Source organism: Pseudorasbora parva, chromosome 6 (assembly GCF_024679245.1).
Source record: "Pseudorasbora parva isolate DD20220531a chromosome 6, ASM2467924v1, whole genome shotgun sequence".
Lineage (NCBI taxonomy): Eukaryota > Metazoa > Chordata > Actinopteri > Cypriniformes > Gobionidae > Pseudorasbora > Pseudorasbora parva.
Genome location: NC_090177.1, coordinates 47,549,313 through 47,567,297, shown reverse-complemented (window position 1 = coordinate 47,567,297; position 17,985 = coordinate 47,549,313). Strand labels below are relative to the sequence as shown.

Genomic DNA, 17,985 nt, shown 5'->3' with positions numbered 1-17,985 from the left:
AAGTCCATCACCTTAACCTCTCGGCTACGACTACCACATTTGGTAAGCAGCATGCTATTTTTTGGCTGGATGTGTAGGGTAGAGTACACCAGGTACAAAGCATCAAGCTACAAAATTTAGATGTGTTCTGCATATGAAGTTAGAGAAGATAATGAGCTCAAACAAAGCACCTGAAAGAAAAAATGCTTGTAGCAAACAGACAAACCACCACGTAGTCGGCAGGGTTTGAACCTGCGCGAGGGAAACCCCAATGGATTTCAAGTCCATCGCCTTAACCTCTCGGCCACGACTACCCCATTTATTGAGCAGCATGCTATTTTTTTGGCTGGATGTAAAGGGTAGATTACACCAGGTAGAATGGACCAGGCTACAAAATTTAGATGTGTGCTGCATCTGAAGTTAGAGAAGACAATGAGCTCAAACAAAGCTCCTGAAAGAAAAAATGCATGTAGCAAACAGACAGACCACCATGTAGTCAGCAGGGTTCGAACCTGCGCGGGGAAACCCCACTGGATTTCGAGTCCATCGCTTTAACCTCTCGGCCACGACTACCCCATTTAGTGAGCAGCATGCTATTTTTTGGCTGGATGTGTAGGCTAGAGTTCACCAGGTACAATGCACCCAGCTATAAAATCTAGATGTGTGCTGCACCTGAAGATAGAGTAGACAGCAGGGTTTTAACCTGCGCAGGTAAAACCCAATGGATTTCAAGTCAATCACCTTAACCTCTTGGCCACAACAATGTCATTCAGAAAGTAGGATGCTATTTTCTAGACTGGATGTGAAGGGTACAGTACACCAGGAAAAATTAACCCAGCTGGAAATTCTAGATGTGTGCTGAATCTGAAGTTAGAGATGAAAATGTGCTTAAACAAAGTTGCTTCACGACCTAACGCTTGAAGCAAACAAAGCATCACGTAGTTGGCAGGGTTCGAACCTGCGCGGGGAGACCCCAATGGATTTCAAGTCCATCGTCTTAACCTCTCGGCCACGACTATCCCATTTAGCGAGTAGCATGCTATTTTTTTGGCTGGATGTGAAGGGTAGAGTACACCAGGTAGAATGCATCCAGCTAGAAAATCTCGATGTGTGCTGCACCTGAAGTTAGAGAAGACATTGAACTCAAACAAAGCTTCTCAAAGACACAATACTTGGAGGAAACAGACAAAGTATCACGTAGTCGGCAGGGTTCGAACCTGCGCGGGGAGAACCCAATGGATGTCAAGTCCATCGCCTTAACCTCTCGGCTACGACTACCACATTTGGTAAGCAGCATGCTATTTTTTGGCTGGATGTGTAGGGTAGAGTACACCAGGTACAAAGCATCAAGCTACAAAATTTAGATGTGTTCTGCATATGAAGTTAGAGAAGATAATGAGCTCAAACAAAGCACCTGAAAGAAAAAATGCTTGTAGCAAATAGACAAACCACCACATAGTCGGCAGGGTTTGAACCTGCGCGGGGAGACCCCAATGGATTTCAAGTCCATCGCCTTAACCTCTCGGCCACGACTACCCCATTTAGCGAGCAGCATGCTATTTTTTGGCTTGATGTGAAGGGTAGAGGTCACCAGGTACAAAGCATCCAGCTACAAAATCTGGATGTGTGCTGCACCTGAAGTTAGAGAAGACATTGAACTCAAACAAAGCTTCTCAAAGACACAATACTTGGAGGAAACAGACAAAGTATCACGTAGTCGGCAGGGTTCGAACCTGCGCGGGGAGACCCCAATGGATTTCAAGTCCATCGCCTTAACCTCTCGGCAACGACTACCACATTTGGTAAGCAGCATAATATTTTTTGGCTGGATGTGTAGGGTAGAGTACACCAGGTACAAAGCATCCAGCTACAAAATTTAGATGTGTTCTGCATATGAAGTTAGAGAAGATAATGAGCTCAAACAAAGCACCTGAAAGAAAAAATGCTTGTAGCAAACAGACAAACCACCACGTAGTCGGCAGGGTTTGAACCTGCGCGAGGGAAACCCCAATGGATTTCAAGTCCATCGCCTTAACCTCTCGGCCACGACTACCCCATTTATTGAGCAGCAAGCTATTTTTTTGGCTGGATGTAAAGGGTAGATTACACCAGGTAGAATGGACCCGGCTACAAAATTTAGATGTGTGCTGCATCTGAAGTTAGAGAAGACAATGAGCTCAAACAAAGCTCCTGAAAGAAAAAATGCATGTAGCAAACAGACAAACCACCACGTAGTCGGCAGGGTTCGAACCTGCGCGGGGAAACCCCAATGGATTTCGAGTCCATCGCCTTAACCTCTCGGCCACGACTACCCCATTTAGTGAGCAGCATGCTATTTTTTGGCTGGATGTGTAGGCTAGAGTTCACCAGGTACAATGCACCCAGCTATAAAATCTAGATGTGTGCTGCACCTGAAGATAGAGTAGACAGCAGGGTTTTAACCTGCGCAGGTAAAACCCAATGGATTTCAAGTCAATCACCTTAACCTCTTGGCCACAACAATGTCATTCAGAAAGTAGGATGCTATTTTCTAGACTGGATGTGAAGGGTACAGTACACCAGGAAAAATTAACCCAGCTGGAAATTCTAGATGTGTGCTGAATCTGAAGTTAGAGATGAAAATGTGCTTAAACAAAGTTGCTTCACGACCTAACGCTTGAAGCAAACAAAGCATCACGTAGTTGGCAGGGTTCGAACCTGCGCGGGGAGACCCCAATGGATTTCAAGTCCATCGTCTTAACCTCTCGGCCACGACTATCCCATTTAGCGAGTAGCATGCTATTCTTTTGGCTGGATGTGAAGGGTAGAGTACACCAGGTAGAATTCATCCAGCTAGAAAATCTGGATGTGTGCTGCACCTGAAGTTAGAGAAGACATTGAACTCAAACAAAGCTTCTCAAAGACACAATACTTGGAGGAAACAGACAAAGTATCACGTAGTCGGCAGGGTTCGAACCTGCGCGGGGAGACCACAATGGATTTCTAGTCCATCGCCTTAACCTCTCGGCCACGACTATCCCATTTAGCGAGTAGCATGCTATTTTTTTGGCTGGATGTGAAGGGTAGAGTACACCAGGTAGAATGCATCCAGCTAGAAAATCTGGATGTGTGCTGCACCTGAAGTTAGAGAAGACATTGAACTCAAACAAAGCTGCTCAAAGACACAATACTTTGAGGAAACAGACAAAGTATCACGTAGTCGGCAGGGTTCGAACCTGCGCGGGGAGACCCCAATGGATTTCAAGTCCATCGCCTTAACCTCTCGGCCACGACTACCACATTTGGTAAGCAGCATGCTATTTTTTGGCTGGATGTGTAGGGTAGAGTACACCAGGTACAAAGCATCCAGCTACAAAATTTAGATGTGTTCTGCATATGAAGTTAGAGAAGATAATGAGCTCAAACAAAGCACCTGAAAGAAAAAATGCTTGTAGCAAATAGACAAACCACCACGTAGTCGGCAGGGTTCGAACCTGCGCGGGTAGACCCCAATGGATTTCAAGTCCATCGCCTTAACCTCTCGGCCACGACTACCCCGTTTAGTGAGCAGCATGCTATTTTTTGGCTGGATGTGTAGGGTAGAGTACACCAGGTAGAATGCATCCAGCTACAAAATCTGGATGTGTGCTGCACCTGAAGTTAGAGAAGACATTGAACTCAAACAAAGCTCCTCAAAGACACAATGCTTGGAAGAAACAGACAAAGTATCACGTAGTCAGCAGGGTTCGAACCTGCGCGGGGAGACCCCAATGGATTTCAAGTCCATCGCCTTAACCTCTTGGCCACGACTACCACATTTGGTAAGCAGCATGCTATTTTTTGGCTGGATGTGTAGGGTAGAGTACACCAGGTACAAAGCATCCAGCTACAAAATTTAGATGTGTTCTGCATATGAAGTTAGAGAAGACAATGAGCTCAAACAAAGCTCCTGAAAGAAAAAATGCATGTAGCAAACAGACAAACCACCACGTAGTCGGCAGGGTTCGAACCTGCGCGGGGAAACCCCAATGGATTTCGAGTCCATCGCCTTAACCTCTCGGCCACGACTACCCCATTTAGTGAGCAGCATGCTATTTTTTGCCTGGAAGTGTAGGCTAGAGTTCACCAGGTACAATGCACCCAGCTATAAAATCTAGATGTGTGCTGCACCTGAAGATAGAGTAGACAGCAGGGTTTTAACCTGCGCAGGTAAAACCCAATGGATTTCAAGTCAATCACCTTAACCTCTTGGCCACAACAATGTGATTCAGAAAGTAGGATGCTATTTTCTAGACTGGATGTGAAGGGTACAGTACACCAGGAAAAATTAACCCAGCTGGAAATTCTAGATGTGTGCTGAATCTGAAGTTAGAGATGAAAATGTGCTCAAACAGAGTTGCTTCACGACCTAATGCTTGAAGCAAACAAAGCATCACGTAGTCGGCAGGGTTCGAACCTGCGCGGGGAGACCCCAATGGATTTCAAGTCCATCGCCTTAACCTCTCGGCCACGACTACCACACTTGGTAAGCAGCATGCTATTTTTTGGCTGGATGTGTAGGGTAGAGTACACCAGGTACAAAGCATCCAGCTACAAAATTTAGATGTGTTCTGCATATGAAGTTAGAGAAGATAATGAGCTCAAATAAAGCACCTGAAGGAAAAAATGCTTGTAGCAAATAGACAAACCACCACATAGTCCGCAGGGTTTGAACCTGCGCGGGGAGACCCCAATGGATTTCAAGTCCATCGCCTTAACCTCTCGGCCAGGACTACCCCATTTAGTGAGCAGCATGCTATTTTTTGGCTTGATGTGAAGGGTAGAGGTCACCAGGTACAAAGCATCCAGCTACAAAATCTGGATGTGTGCTGCACCTGAAGTTAGAGAAGACATTGAACTCAAACAAAGCTTCTCAAAGACACAATACTTGGAGGAAACAGACAAAGTATCACGTAGTCGGCAGGGTTCGAACCTGCGCGGGGAGACCCCAATGGATTTCAAGTCCATCGCCTTAACCTCTCGGCCACGACTACCACATTTGGTAAGCAGCATGCTATTTTTTGGCTGGATGTGTAGGGTAGAGTACACCAGGTACAAAGCATCCAGCTACAAAATTTAGATGTGTTCTGCATATGAAGTTAGAGAAGATAATGAGCTCAGACAAAGCACCTGAAAGAAAAAATGCTTGTAGCAAACAGACAAACCACCACGTAGTCGGCAGGGTTTGAACCTGCGCGAGGGAAACCCCAATGGATTTCAAGTCCATCGCCTTAACCTCTCGGCCACGACTACCCCATTTATTGAGCAGCATGCTATTTTTTTGGCTGGATGTAAAGGGTAGATTACACCAGGTAGAATGGACCAGGCTACAAAATTTAGATGTGTGCTGCATCTGAAGTTAGAGAAGACAATGAGCTCAAACAAAGCTCCTGAAAGAAAAAATGCATGTAGCAAACAGACAGACCACCATGTAGTCAGCAGGGTTCGAACCTGCGCGGGGAAACCCCACTGGATTTCGAGTCCATCGCTTTAACCTCTCGGCCACGACTACCCCATTTAGTGAGCAGCATGCTATTTTTTGGCTGGATGTGTAGGCTAGAGTTCACCAGGTACAATGCACCCAGCTATAAAATCTAGATGTGTGCTGCACCTGAAGATAGAGTAGACAGCAGGGTTTTAACCTGCGCAGGTAAAACCCAATGGATTTCAAGTCAATCACCTTAACCTCTTGGCCACAACAATGTCATTCAGAAAGTAGGATGCTATTTTCTAGACTGGATGTGAAGGGTACAGTACACCAGGAAAAATTAACCCAGCTGGAAATTCTAGATGTGTGCTGAATCTGAAGTTAGAGATGAAAATGTGCTTAAACAAAGTTGCTTCACGACCTAACGCTTGAAGCAAACAATGCATCACGTAGTTGGCAGGGTTCGAACCTGCGCGGGGAGACCCCAATGGATTTCAAGTCCATCGCCTTAACCTCTCGGCCACGACTATCCCATTTAGCGAGTAGCATGCTATTTTTTTGGCTGGATGTGAAGGGTAGAGTACACCAGGTAGAATGCATCCAGCTAGAAAATCTGGATGTGTGCTGCACCTGAAGTTAGAGAAGACATTGAACTCAAACAAAGCTTCTCAAAGACACAATACTTGGAGGAAACAGACAAAGTATCACGTAGTCGGCAGGATTCGAACCTGCGCGGGGAGAACCCAATGGATGTCAAGTCCATCACCTTAACCTCTCGGCAACGACTACCACATTTGGTAAGCAGCATAATATTTTTTGGCTGGATGTGTAGGGTAGAGTACACCAGGTACAAAGCATCCAGCTACAAAATTTAGATGTGTTCTGCATATGAAGTTAGAGAAGATAATGAGCTCAAACAAAGCACCTGAAAGAAAAAATGCTTGTAGCAAACAGACAAACCACCACGTAGTCGGCAGGGTTTGAACCTGCGCGAGGGAAACCCCAATGGATTTCAAGTCCATCGCCTTAACCTCTCGGCCACGACTACCCCATTTATTGAGCAGCAAGCTATTTTTTTGGCTGGATGTAAAGGGTAGATTACACCAGGTAGAATGGACCCGGCTACAAAATTTAGATGTGTGCTGCATCTGAAGTTAGAGAAGACAATGAGCTCAAACAAAGCTCCTGAAAGAAAAAATGCATGTAGCAAACAGACAAACCACCACGTAGTCGGCAGGGTTCGAACCTGCGCGGGGAAACCCCAATGGATTTCGAGTCCATCGCCTTAAACTCTCGGCCACGACTACCCCATTTAGTGAGCAGCATGCTATTTTTTGGCTGGATGTGTAGGCTAGAGTTCACCAGGTACAATGCACCCAGCTATAAAATCTAGATGTGTGCTGCACCTGAAGATAGAGTAGACAGCAGGGTTTTAACCTGCGCAGGTAAAACCCAATGGATTTCAAGTCAATCACCTTAACCTCTTGGCCACAACAATGTCATTCAGAAAGTAGGATGCTATTTTCTAGACTGGATGTGAAGGGTACAGTACACCAGGAAAAATTAACCCAGCTGGAAATTCTAGATGTGTGCTGAATCTGAAGTTAGAGATGAAAATGTGCTTAAACAAAGTTGCTTCACGACCTAACGCTTGAAGCAAACAAAGCATCACGTAGTTGGCAGGGTTCGAACCTGCGCGGGGAGACCCCAATGGATTTCAAGTCCATCGTCTTAACCTCTCGGCCACGACTATCCCATTTAGCGAGTAGCATGCTATTCTTTTGGCTGGATGTGAAGGGTAGAGTACACCAGGTAGAATTCATCCAGCTAGAAAATCTGGATGTGTGCTGCACCTGAAGTTAGAGAAGACATTGAACTCAAACAAAGCTTCTCAAAGACACAATACTTGGAGGAAACAGACAAAGTATCACGTAGTCGGCAGGGTTCGAACCTGCGCGGGGAGACCACAATGGATTTCTAGTCCATCGCCTTAACCTCTCGGCCACGACTATCCCATTTAGCGAGTAGCATGCTATTTTTTTGGCTGGATGTGAAGGGTAGAGTACACCAGGTAGAATGCATCCAGCTAGAAAATCTGGATGTGTGCTGCACCTGAAGTTAGAGAAGACATTGAACTCAAACAAAGCTGCTCAAAGACACAATACTTTGAGGAAACAGACAAAGTATCACGTAGTCGGCAGGGTTCGAACCTGCGCGGGGAGACCCCAATGGATTTCAAGTCCATCGCCTTAACCTCTCGGCCACGACTACCACATTTGGTAAGCAGCATGCTATTTTTTGGCTGGATGTGTAGGGTAGAGTACACCAGGTACAAAGCATCCAGCTACAAAATTTAGATGTGTTCTGCATATGAAGTTAGAGAAGATAATGAGCTCAAACAAAGCACCTGAAAGAAAAAATGCTTGTAGCAAATAGACAAACCACCACGTAGTCGGCAGGGTTCGAACCTGCGCGGGTAGACCCCAATGGATTTGAAGTCCATCGCCTTAACCTCTCGGCCACGACTACCCCGTTTAGTGAGCAGCATGCTATTTTTTGGCTGGATGTGTAGGGTAGAGTACACCAGGTAGAATGCATCCAGCTACAAAATCTGGATGTGTGCTGCACCTGAAGTTAGAGAAGACATTGAACTCAAACAAAGCTCCTCAAAGACACAATGCTTGGAAGAAACAGACAAAGTATCACGTAGTCAGCAGGGTTCGAACCTGCGCGGGGAGACCCCAATGGATTTCAAGTCCATCGCCTTAACCTCTTGGCCACGACTACCACATTTGGTAAGCAGCATGCTATTTTTTGGCTGGATGTGTAGGGTAGAGTACACCAGGTACAAAGCATCCAGCTACAAAATTTAGATGTGTTCTGCATATGAAGTTAGAGAAGACAATGAGCTCAAACAAAGCTCCTGAAAGAAAAAATGCATGTAGCAAACAGACAAACCACCACGTAGTCGGCAGGGTTCGAACCTGCGCGGGGAAACCCCAATGGATTTCGAGTCCATCGCCTTAACCTCTCGGCCACGACTACCCCATTTAGTGAGCAGCATGCTATTTTTTGCCTGGAAGTGTAGGCTAGAGTTCACCAGGTACAATGCACCCAGCTATAAAATCTAGATGTGTGCTGCACCTGAAGATAGAGTAGACAGCAGGGTTTTAACCTGCGCAGGTAAAACCCAATGGATTTCAAGTCAATCACCTTAACCTCTTGGCCACAACAATGTGATTCAGAAAGTAGGATGCTATTTTCTAGACTGGATGTGAAGGGTACAGTACACCAGGAAAAATTAACCCAGCTGGAAATTCTAGATGTGTGCTGAATCTGAAGTTAGAGATGAAAATGTGCTCAAACAAAGTTGCTTCACGACCTAATGCTTGAAGCAAACAAAGCATCACGTAGTCGGCAGGGTTCGAACCTGCGCGGGGAGACCCCAATGGATTTCAAGTCCATCGCCTTAACCTCTCGGCCACGACTACCACACTTGGTAAGCAGCATGCTATTTTTTGGCTGGATGTGTAGGGTAGAGTACACCAGGTACAAAGCATCCAGCTACAAAATTTAGATGTGTTCTGCATATGAAGTTAGAGAAGATAATGAGCTCAAATAAAGCACCTGAAGGAAAAAATGCTTGTAGCAAATAGACAAACCACCACATAGTCCGCAGGGTTTGAACCTGCGCGGGGAGACCCCAATGGATTTCAAGTCCATCGCCTTAACCTCTCGGCCACGACTACCCCATTTAGTGAGCAGCATGCTATTTTTTGGCTTGATGTGAAGGGTAGAGGTCACCAGGTACAAAGCATCCAGCTACAAAATCTGGATGTGTGCTGCACCTGAAGTTAGAGAAGACATTGAACTCAAACAAAGCTTCTCAAAGACACAATACTTGGAGGAAACAGACAAAGTATCACGTAGTCGGCAGGGTTCGAACCTGCGCGGGGAGACCCCAATGGATTTCAAGTCCATCGCCTTAACCTCTCGGCCACGACTACCACATTTGGTAAGCAGCATGCTATTTTTTGGCTGGATGTGTAGGGTAGAGTACACCAGGTACAAAGCATCCAGCTACAAAATTTAGATGTGTTCTGCATATGAAGTTAGAGAAGATAATGAGCTCAGACAAAGCACCTGAAAGAAAAAATGCTTGTAGCAAACAGACAAACCACCACGTAGTCGGCAGGGTTTGAACCTGCGCGAGGGAAACCCCAATGGATTTCAAGTCCATCGCCTTAACCTCTCGGCCACGACTACCCCATTTATTGAGCAGCATGCTATTTTTTTGGCTGGATGTAAAGGGTAGATTACACCAGGTAGAATGGACCAGGCTACAAAATTTAGATGTGTGCTGCATCTGAAGTTAGAGAAGACAATGAGCTCAAACAAAGCTCCTGAAAGAAAAAATGCATGTAGCAAACAGACAGACCACCATGTAGTCAGCAGGGTTCGAACCTGCGCGGGGAAACCCCACTGGATTTCGAGTCTATCGCTTTAACCTCTCGGCCACGACTACCCCATTTAGTGAGCAGCATGCTATTTTTTGGCTGGATGTGTAGGTTAGAGTTCACCAGGTACAATGCACCCAGCTATAAAATCTAGATGTGTGCTGCACCTGAAGATAGAGTAGACAGCAGGGTTTTAACCTGCGCAGGTAAAACCCAATGGATTTCAAGTCAATCACCTTAACCTCTTGGCCACAACAATGTCATTCAGAAAGTAGGATGCTATTTTCTAGACTGGATGTGAAGGGTACAGTACACCAGGAAAAATTAACCCAGCTGGAAATTCTAGATGTGTGCTGAATCTGAAGTTAGAGATGAAAATGTGCTTAAACAAAGTTGCTTCACGACCTAACGCTTGAAGCAAACAATGCATCACGTAGTTGGCAGGGTTCGAACCTGCGCGGGGAGACCCCAATGGATTTCAAGTCCATCGCCTTAACCTCTCGGCCACAACTATCCCATTTAGCGAGTAGCATGCTATTTTTTTGGCTGGATGTGAAGGGTAGAGTACACCAGGTAGAATGCATCCAGCTAGAAAATCTGGATGTGTGCTGCACCTGAAGTTAGAGAAGACATTGAACTCAAACAAAGCTTCTCAAAGACACAATACTTGGAGGAAACAGACAAAGTATCACGTAGTCGGCAGGGTTCGAACCTGCGCGGGGAGAACCCAATGGATGTCAAGTCCATCACCTTAACCTCTCGGCTACGACTACCACATTTGGTAAGCAGCATGCTATTTTTTGGCTGGATGTGTAGGGTAGAGTACACCAGGTACAAAGCATCAAGCTACAAAATTTAGATGTGTTCTGCATATGAAGTTAGAGAAGATAATGAGCTCAAACAAAGCACCTGAAAGAAAAAATGCTTGTAGCAAATAGACAAACCACCACATAGTCGGCAGGGTTTGAGCCTGCGCGGGGAGACCCCAATGGATTTCAAGTCCATCGCCTTAACCTCTCGGCCACGACTACCCCATTTAGCGAGCAGCATGCTATTTTTTGGCTTGATGTGAAGGGTAGAGGTCACCAGGTACAAAGCATCCAGCTACAAAATCTGGATGTGTGCTGCACCTGAAGTTAGAGAAGACATTGAACTCAAACAAAGCTTCTCAAAGACACAATACTTGGAGGAAACAGACAAAGTATCACGTAGTCGGCAGGGTTCGAACCTGCGCGGGGAGACCCCAATGGATTTCAAGTCCATCGCCTTAACCTCTCGGCCACGACTACCACATTTGGTAAGCAGCATGCTATTTTTTGGCTGGATGTGTAGGGTAGAGTACACCAGGTACAAAGCATCCAGCTACAAAATTTAGATGTGTTCTGCATATGAAGTTAGAGAAGATAATGAGCTCAAACAAAGCACCTGAAAGAAAAAATGCTTGTAGCAAACAGACAAACCACCCCGTAGTCGGCAGGGTTTGAACCTGCGCGAGGGAAACCCCAATGGATTTCAAGTCCATCGCCTTAACCTCTCGGCCACGACTACCCCATTTATTGAGCAGCATGATATTTTTTTGGCTGGATGTAAAGGGTAGATTACACCAGGTAGAATGGACCAGGCTACAAAATTTAGATGTGTGCTGCATCTGAAGTTAGAGAAGACAATGAGCTCAAACAAAGCTCCTGAAAGAAAAAATGCATGTAGCAAACAGACAGACCACCACGTAGTCGGCAGGGTTCGAACCTGCGCGGGGAAACCCCACTGGATTTGGAGTCCATCGCCTTAACCTCTCGGCAACAACTACCCCATTTAGTGAGCAGCATGCTATTTTTTGGCTGGATGTGTAGGCTAGAGTTCTCCAGGTACAATGCACCCAGCTATAAAATCTAGATGTGTGCTGCACCTGAAGATAGAGTAGACAGCAGGGTTTTAACCTGCGCAGGTAAAACCCAATGGATTTCAAGTCAATCACCTTAACCTCTTGGCCACAACAATGTCATTCAGAAAGTAGGATGCTATTTTCTAGACTGGATGTGAAGGGTACAGTACACCAGGAAAAATTAACCCAGCTGGAAATTCTAGATGTGTGCTGAATCTGAAGTTAGAGATGAAAATGTGCTTAAACAAAGTTGCTTCACGACCTAACGCTTGAAGCACACAAAGCATCACGTAGTTGGCAGGGTTCGAACCTGCGCGGGGAGACCCCAATGGATTTCAAGTCCATCGCCTTAACCTCTCGGCCACGACTATCCCATTTAGCGAGTAGCATGCTATTTTTTTGGCTGGATGTGAAGGGTAGAGTACACCAGGTAGAATGCAACCAGCTAGAAAATCTGGATGTGTGCTGCACCTGAAGTTAGAGAAGACATTGAACTCAAACAAAGCTTCTCAAAGACACAATACTTGGAGGAAACAGACAAAGTATCACATAGTCGGCAGGGTTCGAACCTGCGCGGGGAGACCCCAATGGATGTCAAGTCCATCGCCTTAACCTCTCGGCTACGACTACCACATTTGGTAAGCAGCATGCTATTTTTTGGCTGGATGTGTAGGGTAGAGTACACCAGGTACAAAGCATCAAGCTACAAAATTTAGATGTGTTCTGCATATGAAGTTAGAGAAGATAATGAGCTCAAACAAAGCACCTGAAAGAAAAAATGCTTGTAGCAAATAGACAAACCACCACATAGTCGGCAGGGTTTGAACCTGCGCGGGGAAACCCCAATGGATTTCAAGTCCATCGCCTTAACCTCTCGGCCACGACTACCCCATTTAGCGAGCAGCATGCTATTTTTTGGCTTGATGTGAAGGGTAGAGGTCACCAGGTACAAAGCATCCAGCTACAAAATCTGGATGTGTGCTGCACCTGAAGTTAGAGAAGACATTGAACTCAAACAAAGCTTCTCAAAGACACAATACTTGGAGGAAACAGACAAAGTATCACGTAGTCGGCAGGGTTCGAACCTGCGCGGGGAGACCCCAATGGATTTCAAGTCCATCGCCTTAACCTCTCGGCAACGACTACCACATTTGGTAAGCAGCATAATATTTTTTGGCTGGATGTGTAGGGTAGAGTACACCAGGTACAAAGCATCCAGCTACAAAATTTAGATGTGTTCTGCATATGAAGTTAGAGAAGATAATGAGCTCAAACAAAGCACCTGAAAGAAAAAATGCTTGTAGCAAACAGACAAACCACCACGTAGCCGGCAGGGTTTGAACCTGCGCGAGGGAAACCCCAATGGATTTCAAGTCCATCGCCTTAACCTCTCGGCCACGACTACCCCATTTATTGAGCAGCAAGCTATTTTTTTGGCTGGATGTAAAGGGTAGATTACACCAGGTAGAATGGACCCGGCTACAAAATTTAGATGTGTGCTGCATCTGAAGTTAGAGAAGACAATGAGCTCAAACAAAGCTCCTGAAAGAAAAAATGCATGTAGCAAACAGACAAACCACCACATAGTCGGCAGGGTTCGAACCTGCGCGGGGAAACCCCAATGGATTTCGAGTCCATCGCCTTAAACTCTCGGCCACGACTACCCCATTTAGTGAGCAGCATGCTATTTTTTGGCTGGATGTGTAGGCTAGAGTTCACCAGGTACAATGCACCCAGCTATAAAATCTAGATGTGTGCTGCACCTGAAGATAGAGTAGACAGCAGGGTTTTAACCTGCGCAGGTAAAACCCAATGGATTTCAAGTCAATCACCTTAACCTCTTGGCCACAACAATGTCATTCAGAAAGTAGGATGCTATTTTCTAGACTGGATGTGAAGGGTACAGTACACCAGGAAAAATTAACCCAGCTGGAAATTCTAGATGTGTGCTGAATCTGAAGTTAGAGATGAAAATGTGCTTAAACAAAGTTGCTTCACGACCTAACGCTTGAAGCAAACAAAGCATCACGTAGTTGGCAGGGTTCGAACCTGCGCGGGGAGACCCCAATGGATTTCAAGTCCATCGTCTTAACCTCTCGGCCACGACTATCCCATTTAGCGAGTAGCATGCTATTCTTTTGGCTGGATGTGAAGGGTAGAGTACACCAGGTAGAATGCATCCAGCTAGAAAATCTGGATGTGTGCTGCACCTGAAGTTAGAGAAGACATTGAACTCAAACAAAGCTTCTCAAAGACACAATACTTTGAGGAAACAGACAAAGTATCACGTAGTCGGCAGGGTTCGAACCTGCGCGGGGAGACCCCAATGGATTTCAAGTCCATCGCCTTAACCTCTCGGCCACGACTACCACATTTGGTAAGCAGCATGCTATTTTTTGGCTGGATGTGTAGGGTAGAGTACACCAGGTACAAAGCATCCAGCTACAAAATTTAGATGTGTTCTGCATATGAAGTTAGAGAAGATAATGAGCTCAAACAAAGCACCTGAAAGAAAAAATGCTTGTAGCAAATAGACAAACCACCACGTAGTCGGCAGGGTTCGAACCTGCGCGGGGAGACCCCAATGGATTTCAAGTCCATCGCCTTAACCTCTCGGCCACGACTACCCCGTTTAGTGAGCAGCATGCTATTTTTTGGCTGGATGTGTAGGGTAGAGTACACCAGGTAGAATGCATCCAGCTACAAAATCTGGATGTGTGCTGCACCTGAAGTTAGAGAAGACATTGAACTCAAACAAAGCTCCTCAAAGACACAATGCTTGGAAGAAACAGACAAAGTATCACGTAGTCAGCAGGGTTCGAACCTGCGCGGGGAGACCCCAATGGATTTCAAGTCCATCGCCTTAACCTCTTGGCCACGACTACCACATTTGGTAAGCAGCATGCTATTTTTTGGCTGGATGTGTAGGGTAGAGTACACCAGGTACAAAGCATCCAGCTACAAAATTTAGATGTGTTCTGCATATGAAGTTAGAGAAGACAATGAGCTCAAACAAAGCTCCTGAAAGAAAAAATGCATGTAGCAAACAGACAAACCACCACGTAGTCGGCAGGGTTCGAACCTGCGCGGGGAAACCCCAATGGATTTCGAGTCCATCGCCTTAACCTCTCGGCCACGACTACCCCATTTAGTGAGCAGCATGCTATTTTTTGCCTGGAAGTGTAGGCTAGAGTTCACCAGGTATAATGCACCCAGCTATAAAATCTAGATGTGTGCTGCACCTGAAGATAGAGTAGACAGCAGGGTTTTAACCTGCGCAGGTAAAACCCAATGGATTTCAAGTCAATCACCTTAACCTCTTGGCCACAACAATGTGATTCAGAAAGTAGGATGCTATTTTCTAGACTGGATGTGAAGGGTACAGTACACCAGGAAAAATTAACCCAGCTGGAAATTCTAGATGTGTGCTGAATCTGAAGTTAGAGATGAAAATGTGCTTAAACAAAGTTGCTTCACGACCTAATGCTTGAAGCAAACAAAGCATCACGTAGTCGGCAGGGTTCGAACCTGCGCGGGGAGACCCCAATGGATTTCAAGTCCATCGCCTTAACCTCTCGGCCACGACTACCACACTTGGTAAGCAGCATGCTATTTTTTGGCTGGATGTGTAGGGTAGAGTACACCAGGTACAAAGCATCCAGCTACAAAATTTAGATGTGTTCTGCATATGAAGTTAGAGAAGATAATGAGCTCAAATAAAGCACCTGAAGGAAAAAATGCTTGTAGCAAATAGACAAACCACCACATTGTCCGCAGGGTTTGAACCTGCGCGGGGAGACCCCAATGGATTTCAAGGTTATCTCCTTAACCTCTCGGCCACGACTACCCCATTTAGTGAGCAGCATGCTATTTTTTGGCTTGATGTGAAGGGTAGAGGTCACCAGGTCCAAAGCATCCAGCTACAAAATCTGGATGTGTGCTGCACCTGAAGTTAGAGAAGACATTGAACTCAAACAAAGCTTCTCAAAGACACAATACTTGGAGGAAACAGACAAAGTATCACGTAGTCGGCAGGGTTCGAACCTGCGCGGGGAGACCCCAATGGATTTCAAGTCCATCGCCTTAACCTCTCGGCCACGACTACCACATTTGGAAAGCAGCATGCTATTTTTTGGCTGGATGTGTAGGGTAGAGTACACCAGGTACAAAGCATCCAGCTACAAAATTTAGATGTGTTCTGCATATGAAGTTAGAGAAGATAATGAGCTCAGACAAAGCACCTGAAAGAAAAAATGCTTGTAGCAAACAGACAAACCACCACGTAGTCGGCAGGGTTTGAACCTGCGCGAGGGAAACCCCATTGGATTTCAAGTCCATCGCCTTAACCTCTCGGCCACGACTACCCCATTTATTGAGCAGCATGCTATTTTTTTGGCTGGATGTAAAGGGTAGATTACACCAGGTAGAATGGACCAGGCTACAAAATTTAGATGTGTGCTGCATCTGAAGTTAGAGAAGACAATGAGCTCAAACAAAGCTCCTGAAAGAAAAAATGCATGTAGCAAACAGACAGACCACCACGTAGTCAGCAGGGTTCGAACCTGCGCGGGGAAACCCCACTGGATTTCGAGTCCATCGCCTTAACCTCTCGGCCACGACTACCCCATTTAGTGAGCAGCATGCTATTTTTTGGCTGGATGTGTAGGCTAGAGTTCACCAGGTACAATGCACCCAGCTATAAAATCTAGATGTGTGCTGCACCTGAAGATAGAGTAGACAGCAGGGTTTTAACCTGCGCAGGTAAAACCCAATGGATTTCAAGTCAATCACCTTAACCTCTTGGCCACAACAATGTCATTCAGAAAGTAGGATGCTATTTTCTAGACTGGATGTGAAGGGTACAGTACACCAGGAAAAATTAACCCAGCTGGAAATTCTAGATGTGTGCTGAATCTGAAGTTAGAGATGAAAATGTGCTTAAACAAAGTTGCTTCACGACCTAACGCTTGAAGCAAACAATGCATCACGTAGTTGGCAGGGTTCGAACCTGCGCGGGGAGACCCCAATGGATTTCAAGTCCATCGCCTTAACCTCTCGGCCACGACTATCCCATTTAGCGAGTAGCATGCTATTTTTTTGGCTGGATGTGAAGGGTAGAGTACACCAGGTAGAATGCATCCAGCTAGAAAATCTGGATGTGTGCTGCACCTGAAGTTAGAGAAGACATTGAACTCAAACAAAGCTTCTCAAAGACACAATACTTGGAGGAAACAGACAAAGTATCACGTAGTCGGCAGGGTTCGAACCTGCGCGGGGAGAACCCAAGGGATGTCAAGTCCATCACCTTAACCTCTCGGCTACGACTACCACATTTGGTAAGCAGCATGCTATTTTTTGGCTGGATGTGTAGGGTAGAGTACACCAGGTACAAAGCATCAAGCTACAAAATTTAGATGTGTTCTGCATATGAAGTTAGAGAAGATAATGAGCTCAAACAAAGCACCTGAAAGAAAAAATGCTTGTAGCAAATAGACAAACCACCACATAGTCGGCAGGGTTTGAGCCTGCGCGGGGAGACCCCAATGGATTTCAAGTCCATCGCCTTAACCTCTCGGCCACGACTACCCCATTTAGCGAGCAGCATGCTATTTTTTGGCTTGATGTGAAGGGTAGAGGTCACCAGGTACAAAGCATCCAGCTACAAAATCTGGATGTGTGCTGCACCTGAAGTTAGAGAAGACATTGAACTCAAACAAAGCTTCTCAAAGACACAATACTTGGAGGAAACAGACAAAGTATCACGTAGTCGGCAGGGTTCGAACCTGCGCGGGGAGACCCCAATGGATTTCAAGTCCATCGCCTTAACCTCTCGGCCACGACTACCACATTTGGTAAGCAGCATGCTATTTTTTGGCTGGATGTGTAGGGTAGAGTACACCAGGTACAAAGCATCCAGCTACAAAATTTAGATGTGTTCTGCATATGAAGTTAGAGAAGATAATGAGCTCAAACAAAGCACCTGAAAGAAAAAATGCTTGTAGCAAACAGACAAACCACCCCGTAGTCGGCAGGGTTTGAACCTGCGCGAGGGAAACCCCAATGGATTTCAAGTCCATCGCCTTAACCTCTCGGCCACGACTACCCCATTTATTGAGCAGCATGATATTTTTTTGGCTGGATGTAAAGGGTAGATTACACCAGGTAGAATGGACCAGGCTACAAAATTTAGATGTGTGCTGCATCTGAAGTTAGAGAAGACA

At 45.7% G+C, this 17,985-nt stretch overlaps 43 non-coding genes across 43 annotated transcripts; all 43 read right to left on the bottom strand.

The window, feature by feature from the left end:
- Positions 1-210: 210 nt before the first annotated feature.
- trnas-uga (transfer RNA serine (anticodon UGA)) lies at positions 211-293 on the bottom strand. The gene has a single exon. It is a non-coding gene; the product is annotated as a tRNA-Ser (tRNA).
- A 177-nt stretch (positions 294-470) lies between these two features.
- trnas-cga (transfer RNA serine (anticodon CGA)) lies at positions 471-552 on the bottom strand. Its single transcript has one exon. It is a non-coding gene; the product is annotated as a tRNA-Ser (tRNA).
- An 881-nt stretch (positions 553-1,433) lies between these two features.
- trnas-uga (transfer RNA serine (anticodon UGA)) lies at positions 1,434-1,515 on the bottom strand. The gene has a single exon. It is a non-coding gene; the product is annotated as a tRNA-Ser (tRNA).
- Positions 1,516-1,691: 176 nt separating this feature from the next.
- On the bottom strand, positions 1,692-1,773 carry trnas-uga (transfer RNA serine (anticodon UGA)). Its single transcript has one exon. It is a non-coding gene; the product is annotated as a tRNA-Ser (tRNA).
- A 176-nt stretch (positions 1,774-1,949) lies between these two features.
- Positions 1,950-2,032, bottom strand: trnas-uga (transfer RNA serine (anticodon UGA)). The gene has a single exon. It is a non-coding gene; the product is annotated as a tRNA-Ser (tRNA).
- Positions 2,033-2,209: 177 nt separating this feature from the next.
- On the bottom strand, positions 2,210-2,291 carry trnas-cga (transfer RNA serine (anticodon CGA)). The gene has a single exon. It is a non-coding gene; the product is annotated as a tRNA-Ser (tRNA).
- Positions 2,292-2,914: 623 nt separating this feature from the next.
- Positions 2,915-2,996, bottom strand: trnas-aga (transfer RNA serine (anticodon AGA)). The gene has a single exon. It is a non-coding gene; the product is annotated as a tRNA-Ser (tRNA).
- Positions 2,997-3,173: 177 nt separating this feature from the next.
- On the bottom strand, positions 3,174-3,255 carry trnas-uga (transfer RNA serine (anticodon UGA)). The gene has a single exon. It is a non-coding gene; the product is annotated as a tRNA-Ser (tRNA).
- A 176-nt stretch (positions 3,256-3,431) lies between these two features.
- Positions 3,432-3,513, bottom strand: trnas-uga (transfer RNA serine (anticodon UGA)). Its single transcript has one exon. It is a non-coding gene; the product is annotated as a tRNA-Ser (tRNA).
- A 176-nt stretch (positions 3,514-3,689) lies between these two features.
- On the bottom strand, positions 3,690-3,771 carry trnas-uga (transfer RNA serine (anticodon UGA)). Its single transcript has one exon. It is a non-coding gene; the product is annotated as a tRNA-Ser (tRNA).
- Positions 3,772-3,947: 176 nt separating this feature from the next.
- trnas-cga (transfer RNA serine (anticodon CGA)) lies at positions 3,948-4,029 on the bottom strand. Its single transcript has one exon. It is a non-coding gene; the product is annotated as a tRNA-Ser (tRNA).
- A 364-nt stretch (positions 4,030-4,393) lies between these two features.
- Positions 4,394-4,475, bottom strand: trnas-uga (transfer RNA serine (anticodon UGA)). Its single transcript has one exon. It is a non-coding gene; the product is annotated as a tRNA-Ser (tRNA).
- A 176-nt stretch (positions 4,476-4,651) lies between these two features.
- trnas-uga (transfer RNA serine (anticodon UGA)) lies at positions 4,652-4,733 on the bottom strand. The gene has a single exon. It is a non-coding gene; the product is annotated as a tRNA-Ser (tRNA).
- A 176-nt stretch (positions 4,734-4,909) lies between these two features.
- On the bottom strand, positions 4,910-4,991 carry trnas-uga (transfer RNA serine (anticodon UGA)). Its single transcript has one exon. It is a non-coding gene; the product is annotated as a tRNA-Ser (tRNA).
- A 176-nt stretch (positions 4,992-5,167) lies between these two features.
- Positions 5,168-5,250, bottom strand: trnas-uga (transfer RNA serine (anticodon UGA)). Its single transcript has one exon. It is a non-coding gene; the product is annotated as a tRNA-Ser (tRNA).
- Positions 5,251-5,427: 177 nt separating this feature from the next.
- Positions 5,428-5,509, bottom strand: trnas-cga (transfer RNA serine (anticodon CGA)). The gene has a single exon. It is a non-coding gene; the product is annotated as a tRNA-Ser (tRNA).
- Positions 5,510-6,390: 881 nt separating this feature from the next.
- trnas-uga (transfer RNA serine (anticodon UGA)) lies at positions 6,391-6,473 on the bottom strand. Its single transcript has one exon. It is a non-coding gene; the product is annotated as a tRNA-Ser (tRNA).
- Positions 6,474-6,650: 177 nt separating this feature from the next.
- trnas-cga (transfer RNA serine (anticodon CGA)) lies at positions 6,651-6,732 on the bottom strand. Its single transcript has one exon. It is a non-coding gene; the product is annotated as a tRNA-Ser (tRNA).
- A 623-nt stretch (positions 6,733-7,355) lies between these two features.
- Positions 7,356-7,437, bottom strand: trnas-aga (transfer RNA serine (anticodon AGA)). The gene has a single exon. It is a non-coding gene; the product is annotated as a tRNA-Ser (tRNA).
- Positions 7,438-7,614: 177 nt separating this feature from the next.
- trnas-uga (transfer RNA serine (anticodon UGA)) lies at positions 7,615-7,696 on the bottom strand. Its single transcript has one exon. It is a non-coding gene; the product is annotated as a tRNA-Ser (tRNA).
- Positions 7,697-8,130: 434 nt separating this feature from the next.
- Positions 8,131-8,212, bottom strand: trnas-uga (transfer RNA serine (anticodon UGA)). The gene has a single exon. It is a non-coding gene; the product is annotated as a tRNA-Ser (tRNA).
- Positions 8,213-8,388: 176 nt separating this feature from the next.
- trnas-cga (transfer RNA serine (anticodon CGA)) lies at positions 8,389-8,470 on the bottom strand. Its single transcript has one exon. It is a non-coding gene; the product is annotated as a tRNA-Ser (tRNA).
- Positions 8,471-8,834: 364 nt separating this feature from the next.
- trnas-uga (transfer RNA serine (anticodon UGA)) lies at positions 8,835-8,916 on the bottom strand. Its single transcript has one exon. It is a non-coding gene; the product is annotated as a tRNA-Ser (tRNA).
- Positions 8,917-9,350: 434 nt separating this feature from the next.
- Positions 9,351-9,432, bottom strand: trnas-uga (transfer RNA serine (anticodon UGA)). Its single transcript has one exon. It is a non-coding gene; the product is annotated as a tRNA-Ser (tRNA).
- Positions 9,433-9,608: 176 nt separating this feature from the next.
- On the bottom strand, positions 9,609-9,691 carry trnas-uga (transfer RNA serine (anticodon UGA)). Its single transcript has one exon. It is a non-coding gene; the product is annotated as a tRNA-Ser (tRNA).
- A 177-nt stretch (positions 9,692-9,868) lies between these two features.
- On the bottom strand, positions 9,869-9,950 carry trnas-cga (transfer RNA serine (anticodon CGA)). Its single transcript has one exon. It is a non-coding gene; the product is annotated as a tRNA-Ser (tRNA).
- A 364-nt stretch (positions 9,951-10,314) lies between these two features.
- Positions 10,315-10,396, bottom strand: trnas-uga (transfer RNA serine (anticodon UGA)). The gene has a single exon. It is a non-coding gene; the product is annotated as a tRNA-Ser (tRNA).
- Positions 10,397-11,089: 693 nt separating this feature from the next.
- Positions 11,090-11,171, bottom strand: trnas-uga (transfer RNA serine (anticodon UGA)). Its single transcript has one exon. It is a non-coding gene; the product is annotated as a tRNA-Ser (tRNA).
- Positions 11,172-11,347: 176 nt separating this feature from the next.
- trnas-uga (transfer RNA serine (anticodon UGA)) lies at positions 11,348-11,430 on the bottom strand. The gene has a single exon. It is a non-coding gene; the product is annotated as a tRNA-Ser (tRNA).
- A 177-nt stretch (positions 11,431-11,607) lies between these two features.
- Positions 11,608-11,689, bottom strand: trnaw-cca (transfer RNA tryptophan (anticodon CCA)). The gene has a single exon. It is a non-coding gene; the product is annotated as a tRNA-Trp (tRNA).
- Positions 11,690-12,570: 881 nt separating this feature from the next.
- Positions 12,571-12,652, bottom strand: trnas-uga (transfer RNA serine (anticodon UGA)). Its single transcript has one exon. It is a non-coding gene; the product is annotated as a tRNA-Ser (tRNA).
- Positions 12,653-12,828: 176 nt separating this feature from the next.
- Positions 12,829-12,910, bottom strand: trnas-uga (transfer RNA serine (anticodon UGA)). Its single transcript has one exon. It is a non-coding gene; the product is annotated as a tRNA-Ser (tRNA).
- A 176-nt stretch (positions 12,911-13,086) lies between these two features.
- On the bottom strand, positions 13,087-13,169 carry trnas-uga (transfer RNA serine (anticodon UGA)). The gene has a single exon. It is a non-coding gene; the product is annotated as a tRNA-Ser (tRNA).
- Positions 13,170-13,346: 177 nt separating this feature from the next.
- trnas-cga (transfer RNA serine (anticodon CGA)) lies at positions 13,347-13,428 on the bottom strand. Its single transcript has one exon. It is a non-coding gene; the product is annotated as a tRNA-Ser (tRNA).
- A 623-nt stretch (positions 13,429-14,051) lies between these two features.
- On the bottom strand, positions 14,052-14,133 carry trnas-uga (transfer RNA serine (anticodon UGA)). The gene has a single exon. It is a non-coding gene; the product is annotated as a tRNA-Ser (tRNA).
- A 176-nt stretch (positions 14,134-14,309) lies between these two features.
- trnas-uga (transfer RNA serine (anticodon UGA)) lies at positions 14,310-14,391 on the bottom strand. Its single transcript has one exon. It is a non-coding gene; the product is annotated as a tRNA-Ser (tRNA).
- A 176-nt stretch (positions 14,392-14,567) lies between these two features.
- Positions 14,568-14,649, bottom strand: trnas-uga (transfer RNA serine (anticodon UGA)). The gene has a single exon. It is a non-coding gene; the product is annotated as a tRNA-Ser (tRNA).
- A 176-nt stretch (positions 14,650-14,825) lies between these two features.
- Positions 14,826-14,907, bottom strand: trnas-cga (transfer RNA serine (anticodon CGA)). Its single transcript has one exon. It is a non-coding gene; the product is annotated as a tRNA-Ser (tRNA).
- Positions 14,908-15,271: 364 nt separating this feature from the next.
- trnas-uga (transfer RNA serine (anticodon UGA)) lies at positions 15,272-15,353 on the bottom strand. Its single transcript has one exon. It is a non-coding gene; the product is annotated as a tRNA-Ser (tRNA).
- Positions 15,354-15,787: 434 nt separating this feature from the next.
- Positions 15,788-15,869, bottom strand: trnas-uga (transfer RNA serine (anticodon UGA)). The gene has a single exon. It is a non-coding gene; the product is annotated as a tRNA-Ser (tRNA).
- Positions 15,870-16,305: 436 nt separating this feature from the next.
- trnas-cga (transfer RNA serine (anticodon CGA)) lies at positions 16,306-16,387 on the bottom strand. The gene has a single exon. It is a non-coding gene; the product is annotated as a tRNA-Ser (tRNA).
- Positions 16,388-17,526: 1,139 nt separating this feature from the next.
- Positions 17,527-17,608, bottom strand: trnas-uga (transfer RNA serine (anticodon UGA)). Its single transcript has one exon. It is a non-coding gene; the product is annotated as a tRNA-Ser (tRNA).
- A 176-nt stretch (positions 17,609-17,784) lies between these two features.
- trnas-uga (transfer RNA serine (anticodon UGA)) lies at positions 17,785-17,867 on the bottom strand. The gene has a single exon. It is a non-coding gene; the product is annotated as a tRNA-Ser (tRNA).
- Positions 17,868-17,985: the final 118 nt, after the last annotated feature.